We start from the raw sequence: 13,324 nt of genomic DNA, 5'->3' as shown, positions 1-13,324 counted from the left end.
CAATGGATGTTTCACCACCATTTTCCTTATAATGTGACAGTTGTCGAAGGAGCAGTGACCATAGTCACAAAAATCAGGGCCTGGTTTTACTACCCCATCATTATGACAATTATCCTTCCAGTTTTCCCGTTGCCCATGTACACACATTTTCAAAGCACATATTTTCATTACTGGACAGAGAAAGGCCAATAGGTCAGTCACACACGCTCCAAGCTGATAAAGCAATGTCATTAACTTAGGATAAAAAGAAGCCAATTATAGCCCTTTATGCTTAGGCTGTGTTTTTCCTTTTAAGAACTCAAAGCTAAACCCAAGATGACCAATGCATTTGCGTGGGTGTGTATATATCTGTGTATGTATGTATGTAATACATATGCATGCATTAGTAGTATAATGCTGTATTATTATATATAATTATTATATAGTATTAGTATATTATTAAAATATATATTAAAAATAATGTTAGGTAGTATGTTACTAGTTTCAAATGAACTTTCCATCCAGCCTTTCCATCTGGGTCTGGGGAAAGGCTTTGAAGCCCCAGCATTTTCTAAATATCCAAAGAGTGAAAACAAAGTCATTTCTTCTCAAATATTGCTTTCCTTTGGGGGGTCATCAGGAATGCAGGGGTGGGTATGGACTGGAGACTCGCTAAATGATTGTTGTTGATTTTTTTTTTTTTTTTGGACCATGCTGCATGGCATGTGGGATCTTAGTTCCTCAACCAGAGATCGAACCCTCACACCCTGCAGTAGAAGCAGAGTCTTAACCACTAGATCACCACCTGCTAAGTCATTTCAGTCGTGTCTGACTCTGTGCAACCCCATAGATGGCAGCCCACCAGGCTCCGCTGTCCCTGGGATTCTCCAGGCAAGAACACTGGAGTGGGTTGCCATTTCCTTCTCCAATGCATGAAAGTGAAAAGTGAAAGTGAAGACGCTCAGTCGTGTCTGACTCCTAGCGACCCCATGGACTGCAGCCTACCAGGCTCCTCCGCCCATGGGATCACCAGGGAAGTCCATAAAAGTTTATTCTTTCTAATGGATGCAGAGTCCCTGGATCATCTTGGCTGTCTAGCTGTGTTTCACACAGTGCTAAAAGCTCGAAATCCCTGTATCCAGCCACTTTAAGTCCTGTGAGAGTAACTCATTCACTGATGGGTGCCTCTCCTGCCATCTTTCTATGTGAACACAGGCAAATTGCTCTCCTGTACTTCACTTGCTTCTGTAAGTTGACATGAAAACAACAGCAAGACCAAGTGACAAATGGATTGAGATTTACTGATATGTCCAGAGATATATCAGTATGGGTACATATCACCCAGCACCTAAGTGTACGGGACCTGGAGGAAGAGAACCAGGGCTCTCATTCCTACTCTGAACTTTACCAGCTGTGTGATAGGTGAGCCACTTAAACTTTCTGTGCCTCAATTTCCTTACCCGTGAAATGGGTATAAAAACAGTACTTACTGCAGAGGTTGATAGAGGGATTCGATGACATGAAAAGTGTGAGACATACAGCCTGTCTCCATTAACACTGGCTTTTGTCATCTAAGGTATTTCCAGACTAGGCTGAAGCAGGTGCTTGCTCTAAAACCAACCAGTTCTTGTACCTCCTGTAGCCAGACTTCAAGATCTTACTTGAGGAACCACCCCTGCTACTCAGCACCCCTCCACACCCACCACTCCAGGAAGTAGTTATCACTCAAGCTGCCAATGACCTCATTCTGACCATCTCTGTGAAACTCTTATCTTGAATCCTTTCTGAGTCATCTACCACTATCACTCCTTGAATTTTTTTTTCTCACTTTGGCTCATAAAGTAATATCCTGGACCTGGTGAACTTAAAGAACTTAAGAACTTAAGAAGTCCCTATGCGTGTGTCTTATCTGTTCTCTGCCCACACCACACTTTTCTCTAGGCTGGAGGTTTTAGTACTCAGCACACAGAAGATGCTCAGCAAACATAAAACTGCCTTGAACTGTGACGTTCAAGGACTTCCTCATCGCTGTCCTTTCATGTTGCTTTCCAGATATGGGAGCTGTTGCTGCTCTTCCTGGAATCTCTGCTACAGGGACATAAACTCTTTAAGATTGCCTGACTTGTCACCCATCCTTTTCTTCATTTGAGACTTGAAATTCAAACTGTGGTGCTGGAGAAGACTCTTGAAAGTCCCTGGGACAGCAAGATCAAACCAGTCAGTCCTAAAGGAAATCAACCCTAAATATTCATTGGAAGGACTGATGTTGAAGCTGAAGCTCCAGTATAGTCTGATGCGAAGAGCAGACTCATTGAAAAAGCCCCTGATGCTGGGAAAGATTGAAGCCAGGAGGAGAAGCGGGTAACAGAGGATGAAATGATTGGATGACATCATTGATTCAATGGACATGAGTTTGAGCAAACTCTGGGAGATAGTGAAGGACAGGGAAGCTACTGGTGTGCTGCAGTTCATGGGGTCGCAAAGAGTCAGATATGACTGAGTGACTGAACAATAACAATCGGTAAACCGAATCTCCCAAATCAATAAATAAATAGAACCTGTTTCAGGTTTCCAACTTGTGGGTGTGTGTGTGGGGGGGCATTTTTAAAGTCTGAATTTCACTTTATTTGGAAGATAGACTTAAGAATTAAGTCCTCTTTCTTATCTATTCGTCTGCTGATGGACATCCAGGTTGCTTCCATGTCCTGGTTATTATAAATAGTGCTACGATGAACATTGGGGTACATGTGTCTCTTTCAATTCTGGTTTCCTCGGTGTGTATGCCCAGCAGTGGGATTTCTGGGTCATAAGGCAGTTCTATTTTGCAGTTTTTTAAGGAATCTCCACACTCTTCTCCATAGTGGCTGTACTAGTTTGCATTCCCACCAACAGTGTAGGAGGGTTCCCTTTTCTCCACACCCTCTCCAGCATTTATTGCTTGTAGACACAATGGAGTATTACTCAGCCATTAAAAAGAATACATTTGAATCAGTTCTAACGAGGCGGATGAAACTGGAGCCAATTAAACAGAGTGAAGTAAGCCAGAAAGAAAAACACCAATACAGTATACTAATGCATATATATGGAATTTAGAAAGATGGTAATGATAACCCTGTATGCGAGACAGCAAAAGAGACACAGATGTATAGAACAGACTTTTGGACTTTGTGGGAGAGGGAGAGGGTGGGATGATTTGGGAGAATGGTATTGAAACATGTATACTATCATGTAAGAAACGAATTGCCCGTCTAGGTTCAATACAGGATACAGTATGCTCGGGGCTGGTGCACTGGGATGACCCAGAGAGATGATATGGGAAGGATGGTGGGAGGGGGGTTCAGGATTGGGAACTCATGTACACCCGTGGCGGATTCATGTCAATGTATGGCAAAACCAATACAGTATTGTAAAGTTAAAAAAATAAAATAAAATAAAAAATAAAGAGAGAAAAAATGAAAAGAGAAAAAAATTAAACAGAATTAGGACATAAAAAAATAAAAATAAAATGTTGAAAGCCTAAAAAAAAAAAAAAAGAATTAAGTCCCCCAAATATCAAAACCACACACAATTCATCTGAAAACAATTGCTTTGGGGATGCATAAGATGCCTTTTCACAAGTGAATCACATTATCTGAGAGGTAGAACCCCAGAAGATGTATTTAAAAAATAAAGTTTCTCTCTCAAACACAGCAAAGTATGATAACTATTGGTTCAACCTCACTCTGAGTCCCCACAGCTGTGCAGGGCTACCTCAGTGGGGGGGATTAAAAAAAAAAAAAAAGGCTCTATACCTAGGAGTGCATGTGCTAAGTCACCAGTTGTGTCCGACTCCTTGTGACGCAATGGACTGTAGCCTGCCAAGCTCCTCTATGCATGGGACTCTCCTGGCAAGAATACTGGAGTGGGTTGCCATGCCCTCCTCCAGGAGATCTTCCTGACGCAGGCATCTAACCCGTATCTCTTATGTCTCCTGCACTGGCAGGCGGGTTCTTTACCACTAGCGCCACCTGGGAAACCCGCACCTAGGAGAATCGAGGTTAGTTGAAATAATAGCTGATAACTTAAAAAGAGAGGTCAACTTCCCCTTAAATACACACATCCACACATTTTCTGAAGTCAACTGTGCATGATATATTTTTTTAAAAATTACCCATTACTTTGGATTATTCACACCATTACATATGGTTGTGAACATACCATTTTTGATAACATCATGCCTAGACTTAAATTCAAGTTTAGCTACTTAGCAACTATGGAAATTTCACCAAGTCACTCAATTTCTCTGAGTTTCAGTTTCCCCACCTGTAAAAAAAGGACGATAATATCAACCTCACAGAGGTAAGAGTGTACAAGTCCCTACTTAGCACAGTAAGTGTCTGGGTCAGAGAACAGAAAGCACTGAAATATAGTGATTGCCCTGGAGGAGGGCATGGCAACCCACTCCAGTATTCTTGCCTGGAGAATCCCATGGACAGAGGAGCCAGGCAGGCTACAGTCCATGGGGTCGCAGAGAGTCAGACTGGACTGAGGTGACTTAGCACAGCACAGTAATTGATAATTAGTGGGTCGGCACCCAAGCCCAGCCTTGCATTTGATGTCAGGTGTAGGTTGAGTTTTGCTTTCACAAAACTCAAGACAAATAGCACACGCAACTTAATCAGGAAATCCCCTGCCACATACATAACTAAGAGCTAAATTATGGGACTTGTCTACAGGCTGCCTGGGGCTTCAGACAAAAGAGACCAGTGATCATGTGTGGACCGGGGGCAAAGAGGATGGGAACTTGGCCTGAGCTTTAAGAGCTGTATAGAGCTGGGACAGGAGGTGAGGGACATCTAAGGTGGCCGTGCCTGGGACAGGATTGTCATCCCCCCGGCCCCCAAAGTACTGAATGAATGGAAGTGTGTGAACAAAAGGCAAAGACTGCAAACCTGGGACTTCCCTGAAGGTCCAGTGGTTAAAACTCTGTGCTTCGAATGCAGGGGGTGAACTAAGAGTTCACATGCTGTGATGTCAAATCAACCAACCAACAGAAACAACAACAACAAAAAGCAAAGACCGCAGACCAGTTTGTGGGAGGTTGGGAGGAGTCCTTCATTGTTGCCTTTGATGGGTGTTGATGTCAGAATGGAGAAGTCCCCCTGAGCAGGAGCTTAAAACCTAGGGAAGGACTTTGGGGTGAAGTGGTAGGTTACAAAGCAGGGAAGCAGACAGTGAAAGCAGTGGTAAGATCAATTCAGGTAGATTAGGAATCATTTAGTAGGAGGAAGCTGGGCTGCAGAGAAGTTGGCCAAGTGTCTGTGCCAGGAACTCTGATGAGAGGCCAAGAAAGCTGGGTTGGAGGCGTGGGCAGCCAGGCTCAAGCAGAGACAGCAGTGGGCATGGGACTTATGGCTCCACAAGATCTTTGGAGAATGGTGTGAAAGAAGAGACGATCCCAAGCCTGGATCTTAAATGTCTGCAAACTGGTAGTAACTCTACTACACAGGAAAACAGAGAGAGACCTGATGAGCAGGGAGGATGAGCTCAGGGGAAAATGTGTTGGTTAGTTTCCAGTCAGTGATGATACCGCAAGCAGAAAGGCCCAATGAGTATTTGGACATTCAAAGGTTCTGAAGTCATTTACAGTGAACCAAAGCAATGAAATGGATGAGGCCTGTGAGGGATCAGTGCAAATAGAAAAAACTGGAAAACTGAAGACTGTCTTGGGTAATGTATAAATTTAAAATATGAAAATACTCCAGGAATACATGAACCTAAACAAAATCAGTTGTCATTGCCAGGGCTGCGTTATGACTTCCCTGGCTCCAGAAGTGCTGTGGGCATTTTTGCCTTTGTGGTCTCCTTCCTCCAATTAAAAAAACAAAAAATTAAATCCGACAACTATAATGATCTAAAGACAAGTATAATCTAGACTGAATTATTTTACAGCTACTGTTGTATTATTTTTTTCTTTCTTCTGATTTTATTTTATTTTTTTTCTCTTCTGATTTTAGTCTACGGCCATACTACCCTGAACGCGCCCGATCTCATCTGATATCTGAAGCTAAGCAGGGTCGGGCCTGGTTAGTACTTGGATGGGAGACCGCCTGGGAATACTGGGTGCTGTAGGCTTGGGCTTCCCTGGTGGCTCAGAGGTTAAAATGTCTGCCTGGAATGCGGGAGACCCGGGTTTAATCCCTGGGTCAGGAAGATCCCCTATAGCACAGGGAACTCTGTTCAGTATTCTGTAATAAACTATATGGGAAAAGAATCTGAAAAAGAATGGATTTATGTATATGTAAAACTGAATCACTTTGCTGTACACATGAAACTAACACAACACTGTAAATCAACTAGTCTCTGACTTAAAATTAAAAAAAGAAATCAAGATTAAAATATATTCATGGGTCCCTAAAAGTGTCATGAACATAAGGTTAAATTAACACTACTTTTGGTTGATTTGTAAAGATCAAAATCTACTCAATCTTTTCCTAGTGTAAATTACATTTTTCTTTCTCCCTTTACATTTTTAAAGATCCTTTCAGCTCTCTGCATCTGTGTCAGAACCACTAAAGCATTCTAGAATCTCATTGTAAATGTCCACCAGGGATTGGTTATTTGGTGACATATGTATAATACGTATAAGCGTTGAGCTCACATGTGCATTCACTCATCTTTTTCTCTCTTGCAAAGCAGTATATTCAATAAATGGAATAAAACTCAATATTAAAAACAAAGAAATCAATAAATGTATAATGAAAACAGAAATTTGGAACACAAGACTAGTATCTCAAAATGAACACATTGTATGTTTACAACCAGGAATTCTTCAGTTGGGTTTGCAGTAATATTTAGTCATTGATAATATATTTCTCTGTTGTTGTCTATATACCCCAACCTGGTTGAGTTTCTGAAAAGCCTTAACATCAGATTATGGAGCATGTGTAGATCATTAAAAAGCCTTCTATAATATTAAGAAGATAAAGTAATAAAGTTAAAATGCTTAATTCCAAAATAGTAAGTTTATTTATTTATTAATATTTATTTTTTATTTGGCTGTGCTGGGTCTTAGTTGCAGTGTGTGGGATCTAGTTCCCTGACCAGGGATTGAACCTGGGCCCCCTGCATTGGGAACACAGAATCTTAGCCACTGGACCACCAGGGAAGTCCCCCAAAATAGTAAGTTAATTTGAAGAACATTTTGGGGGCTGAAAACTTCTTGAGATGTTTGTGGTGAGGCATCCTGAAACAACATCTGTGGTAGGACTGTGTCAGCTTGGGGTTCTAGAGTATGCATCTCATTGCTGGAGGATGATTGGTATTTGCTTACTAGCCCTTCAATGCAGCTGGTGTCCTGGGCCCTACTCTTGCGTGCAATGACAGAAACTGCTCCCTGCTTCCCAATGACCATCCTCCTTTCTTTCTTGGTAATAGAGGCCTCATTTTCAGCTGGGCTCCTTGCCTTAGTCATTGATCACCAACCCATACCTTCTTCTCGGGCACCATGTTCCAGTCTCCCTGCCAGTTATTCATAAAGCCATGTGCTCCAGTTCTGGTCATTGGCGAGTAGAGATGGTACGTGCCACTTATGGCTCTGACCTTCAGAAGCTTCCCTTGCCAGTTCTCCATGCTCTTCCCTGCTCCTAGAGCTCGATGAAAACAAGTAAGAAGAATGTGGAAGGTATGTGTTAAAGATGGCAGAGGCACAAGCCAGAAGAAACTTGGGTCCCTCAATCACTGCCTGGGGGAGAACCACCTGCTAACAAGAGTGTTGTTTTGGACTTTCTTCTTTCTGAATGTTTGAGCCATTCATCATTTTGGAGTTGCAATAATAACCTACAAGTACCTTACTGAAACAGACATCAGAAGCAGGAGACCCTATTTCCCAGCTCCACATGCTGAGTGTAGCCAGGTAACTAAGTTCTGACCAATGAGATATAAGCTGAATGACTTCTGTATGACTTTGCAGGAGGCTGCTTAAAGGAAGCTGATTTTAACAGGAAGGGGAACATTTTGTCTTCCTTTGTTTTCCTTCTGCTGCTGTCTAGAACTCAGACGTAACGGCAGGAATTCCATTGGCCATCTTGTCACCTTGCAAACAGAAATCATTCACCAAGAAAATGGAGCAGAGCGATTAGATTTCTGATGGACTTGGAGCTGCTCAGCCAGTTGTGGACCCCAACCCCTCTCACAACACTTTCATGTTAGAGAAATCTCTTTCTTGTTTAAACTACTCGTTTATTTGAGGTCCGATGTATTAAGTTTTTTTTTTTAATGGACCATGCTTTTGGTGTCAAATCTTTGCCTAACTTTAGCCCTCAAAATATTTTTCTATAAGTTTTAAGATTTATGTTTTATATTTGTTCATGATCCTTTTTGAGTCCATTTTTGTCTAAGGTATTGAGGTTAAGGTTGAGGTTCATTTTTTTTTGGACAATTTTTTTCTCAGTTGCTCCAGGACAATTTGTTGAAAAGTCTATCATCCCTTCATTGAATTGTTTTTACACCGTTGTTGAAAATCATTTGGACATATTTGTGTGGGTCCTCTCTGCTGGTTTACAGACCTGAGTGTCTATCTCTCCATTAATACCACACTGATAAATAGTAGACATCAGGTAAAGTGATGTTTCACCATTTATTCTTATTTTTCAAGATTGTTTTAGGTATTCAAGGTCCTGTGCCTTTCTGTAAGCACCTGAGGGTGCTTATTCTTAAGAATAAGCTTGTGTATGTCTACCAAAAAACCTTACTGCAATTTTGATAGAAACTGAATTAACCCTATAGATCAATTTAGGGAGAATTGAGGTCATTACTATGTTGAGTCTTTCAAACCATGAGCACAATATGTCTAAGTCTTCTTTGACTTATTCATCTCTTTTTGTAATCTTCAGCATATAGGTTCTGTACATATTTTGTTAAATTTATACCTAAGTATTTAATTTTCTTTGGAATGATTGTAAAGATGTATTATATTCTAATTTTAATTTCCAACTGTTTATTGTTAATATGTAGAAATGTGATTGATTTTTGTATCCTGCAAGTTTATGAAACTCTCTTATTAGTTCCAGGAGTTTCATTGAAATATTTCTTGGGATTTTCTACATCAACATTCATATCAACTTCAAATAACAGTTTTATCTCTTCCTTTTCGATCTGCTCTCTATTCAAAAATAACTCAGCCAAATAGACTTTTTTCCGCTGAAACTATGATGTGAAAATAGAGAACTTTCACTATAAAACTTCCTGTTTTGTTTATTTTTAATCTACACCTGTTTCTCACCTTTATCCCTGAAAGAAGGATTCAGGAGTTATAGGAACTGTTCCTGAACAACTTTGTTTCATTTATTGCTAAGTTGGTTACTAGTGGCAAAGCACTCAGAAATTCTACAAAAGAAACTGCAAGATGAACTCTTTTAAAGTTACTTTAAAAGCAGAGGTTAATTTTGTAGTTCTTTAGTCAGAATTTCACTGCAATTTACATTATTTTCACATAGTGTCATGGGCATCTGTTGCTTTTGCCTGCTCCACATCCATTTCTTCCTGCCATAGGAGAACCCAAGTATTCTTTTTAGAAACAACCTCCCTGACTCTCAGTCCTTGGTGGGGCTGATTCCCCTTCAGCCACAAGATGGGTGTGTGCTCCAAGTCTGACGGATGAGAATGTTAACCAGACTTTGTGCTTCAGGAATGAGGGTGTGTTGTAAGCTAAGCCTATGGAAGCCAAGCCTGTTGGCCCCTGGAGCTGTACTAGAAGGGTTGGGAAAGAGAAACTTTCTTCTTGGGTAGTTAAATCAAGATAAGTTTAGCCTAGAGCTTCTGGTGAGAAAGATGGGAATGTGAATGAAAGCAAGAGAGAGGAAGGCAAAGTTGAAGCCCCGAGACATATTCCTGGACTTTATGTGAAGGTCTAAGACTAGTTACACCTGAAAGTCTACTCTTGCATTTTTCTGTGGACATGAACTCTGCCCTTTATTTAAGTTGTATTCCAGTCGTTTGAGACTGAGAGTCTTGACCATAGACTGAATTTCTTATTAAATTACTGGGATATAGAGTTTTTGTCTTGTCTTTGGCCACACGGTTGTGAGATCCCAGGTTTCTGATCGGGGGTTGCACCAGGGCCATGGCAGTGAAAGCACCTAATCCTAACCACTCGACCTCCAGGAAACTACCAGTATATAGAGATTTTAAAAAATTCCTTCATGAAACTTTTTCTAGTTGGTAGGAGGATGGCTATTCCTCCCCAAAGGCTCTCTTATGACCTATATTTGTTTACTTTCACCTGTATACAACCTAAATTTTTAAAAATGTACTTCTTGGGACTTCCCTGCTGGTCCAGTGGCTAAGACTCCAAGCTTGCAATGCAGAGGGCCTGGGGTTTGATCCCTGGTTGGGGGAATTAGATTCACATGCCACAGCTAACATTCTCATGCTGTAATTAGAGATCTTGCAGTGGCTTAACTAAGACCCAGTGTAGCCAAATAAATAAATAAAAATAACTAGTAAAAAAACATAAAACGTACTTCTTGAGTTGCCAGAAAGTTCTTACACACTTGTCCTTGCAATTCATATTAAGTAGTAGGGACTGTGATGAACATGTTTTTATAACACCCAGCAAAGTGTCACTTGCTGTAAGAAACTTAGACACGATTTCCAATGGCAAGAAAAGACAGCCATTCTTCCTACAGTTTTCTGGAGAAACCTTCCTGCCTCTCCCCTCAGGGTTACCAGGAAAGCTTGTTTTGCAGAGCCATCCTTTTCCAGGAAGATTAGCTCCTTTGGGGACCAATACCTTCTGCCTGGGGGAAGAGAGGGCTTTTCTTTTCTTATCCTCTCTGAAGTACTTTTGTGCATGCAGGCTAAGTCGCTTCAGACGTTGTCTGACTCTGTGACCCTATGGACCGTAGCCCACCAGGCTTCTCTGCCCATAGGATTCTCCAGCTTGCTGCTGCTGCTGCTAAGTCACTTCAGTTGTGTCTGACTCTGTGCGACCCCATAGACAGCAGCCCACCAGGCTCCGCTGTCCCTGGGATTCTCCAGCAAGAACACTGGAGTGGGTTGCCATTTCCTTCTCCAATGTGTGAAAGTGAAGTCGCTCAGTAAGTGTCCAACTCTACGCGACCCCATGGACTGCAGCCTACCAGGCTCCTCCATCCATGGGATTTTCCAGGCAAGAGTACTGGAGTGGGGTGCCATTGCCTTCTCTGTCTCCAACTTGAGTCAGCCACAATTTTCCATTTATGATGAATCCAGCAGAACATCACATAACATCAACAGGAAAACCGCTGTGTAAGAAAGAGCCATGCTGGAGTGAAGGTGCTCCCGTGTGTGTTACCGCCTCTGCAGAAGGGCTGCAGCGCAGATGCGAGCTACAGAGGGCTGGCTATATAGGGCTCTGCCAACTGGGACTAGGATTCGCCAACCTGCCTACAGATGCCAGGGGGCACAGCACTACAAGCCAAGCTGGATTCTTTATGAGCGTGTGTTCATTAGGGGGAAACACTTCCTATGCCAGTGATTGAAATGAAACCTAGATGTGCTGTCTGCTGCCTAAATAAAAGCTTTCACAGGTAGGCCATTCAGACTCAATTAAGAGAAGCCAAACAGGATCCATCAGGGCCATGGCCACAACCTCATCGCCAAGGATGAGCAGTGAGTGGTCCAAATGGATGGGGGGGCGCCAAGTGACACCTAATTTACAGCAGGAGCTCAGCCCTTTTACGCTCTTTGCCGCTTCACCGGAACAAGGAGAAAAAGACATTAGGATGAAGGCTAATGTGCTGTGGACACATAAAGATGAAAGAGAGAGGGGTGCACGAAATGTCACTTACTTGAAGGTCTGCTTTAGGCTTTTCTGTCCTCTTACCCCTGAAAACACATTTCACAGTGTTTTAACCATCTGTGGTCCACTCCAGAGCTCAAGATACCTAGACTTTTCTGGTTTCTTGTCGACCCCAGACTTAGGAAACTGCAGCCGGCCATTCAAAGGGAAATGACAAGTGTCTTCTTCCTGTCTCTGCTGAGAGAAGATATGGATGCAGCAAACTCCTGTATTCTGGTAGAATGGGCCTTTGCAAAGGTGTGTTGGGGACTTCCCTGCACTCCCATACAAGGGATCTGGGTTCCATCCCTGGCCAGGGGACTAGTTCCTGCATTCCACAACTAAGACCTGGGGCAGCAAAATAAATACATAAATATTTTAAAAATAAATAAAATCCTTTAAAAAAATATGTTGAAGTCCCTAATCCCAGGACCTGTGAAAGTCCCAGGTTTCTGGAGACACAATCAGCTGAAGGTGAGATGAGATGGAAACTGGATGGGCCTGATCCGGTGTGGTTGGTGTCTGCACGAGGAGAGAAGAGACACAAGGAGAGCAACTTGTGACGTCAGAAACAGGGACTGGGGTGATGTGTCCACAAGGTAGACGAACATCAAATGTTGCCAGCAACACCAGAAGCTAAGAGAAAGGCGTGGGGCAGGTTCTCCTCTAGAGCCTTCAGAGAGAGCACAGCCCTGCTGACACCTTGATTTAGGACTTCTAGAATCCAGAACCATGAGAATAAATTTCTGCTGCTTTGAGCCACTCTGTTTGGTGGCAATCTGGTAATGGCAGCCCTAGGAACCTAATATACCCGACTAAAGAGCAAGTGCGTGAAAAGGTCACTGTAGATCTGTCCCAAGTAGTCATAATGAAAGATGCCACTTTCTCCAAAGGAGGTGCAGCTCACTAAGGGCTTGAGAGGCTCCCTAGATGTGGCTGCACATGTGAGGCCCCACCCCTGAGACTGGGGGTTGCTTTAGGGCAGGAACCATGCCTGTTCTCTTTTTCGTCCCTCATTCTGTGCCTGAAACCAGAAGTGCTCGATACATGTTGAAAATATGACCAAATCAATGGGAGAATGTATGTCAGATGGGTGATTCACATTATTTCACACCATCACTTAAGTGTCATCATCTTCCATTAATATGTGGGCTTCCCTTTTAACTCAGATGGTAAAGAATCCACTGCAATGCAGGAGCCCCGGATTCGATCCCTAGGTTGGGGAGATTCCCATCTAGAAGCAAATGGCCACCCACTCCAGTATTCTTACCTGGAGAACTCCATGGACTGAGGAGCCTGCTGGGCTCCACCATGAGGTCACAAAGAGTCATGACTGAGCAACTCACATTGACTGACTCCATTAATTGATAGGTAACTGGCAGGACTGAAGCTCCAATACTTTGGTCACCTGATGCAAAGAGCGGACTCATTAGAAAAGACCGTGATGCTAGGAAAGATTGAAAGCAGGAGGAGAAGGGATGACAGAGGATGAGATGGTTGGATGGCTTCACTCAATGGACACGAGTTTGAGCAAACTCCAGGAGG

At 42.6% G+C, this 13,324-nt stretch overlaps 2 non-coding genes across 2 annotated transcripts; one reads left to right on the top strand and one right to left on the bottom strand.

Annotated features, from left to right (window-relative positions):
• The first annotated feature begins 5,974 nt into the window (after positions 1 to 5,974).
• Positions 5,975 to 6,093, top strand: LOC138088021 (5S ribosomal RNA). The gene has a single exon (XR_011145619.1). It is a non-coding gene; the product is annotated as a 5S ribosomal RNA (ribosomal RNA).
• A 960-nt stretch (positions 6,094 to 7,053) lies between these two features.
• On the bottom strand, positions 7,054 to 7,126 carry TRNAG-CCC (transfer RNA glycine (anticodon CCC)). The gene has a single exon. It is a non-coding gene; the product is annotated as a tRNA-Gly (tRNA).
• Positions 7,127 to 13,324: the final 6,198 nt, after the last annotated feature.

The sequence above is a fragment of the Capricornis sumatraensis genome, chromosome 10 (genome assembly GCF_032405125.1).
Source record: "Capricornis sumatraensis isolate serow.1 chromosome 10, serow.2, whole genome shotgun sequence".
In the NCBI taxonomy this organism is placed as follows: domain Eukaryota; kingdom Metazoa; phylum Chordata; class Mammalia; order Artiodactyla; family Bovidae; genus Capricornis; species Capricornis sumatraensis.
This window is presented reverse-complemented; position numbering and strand designations above follow the sequence as displayed.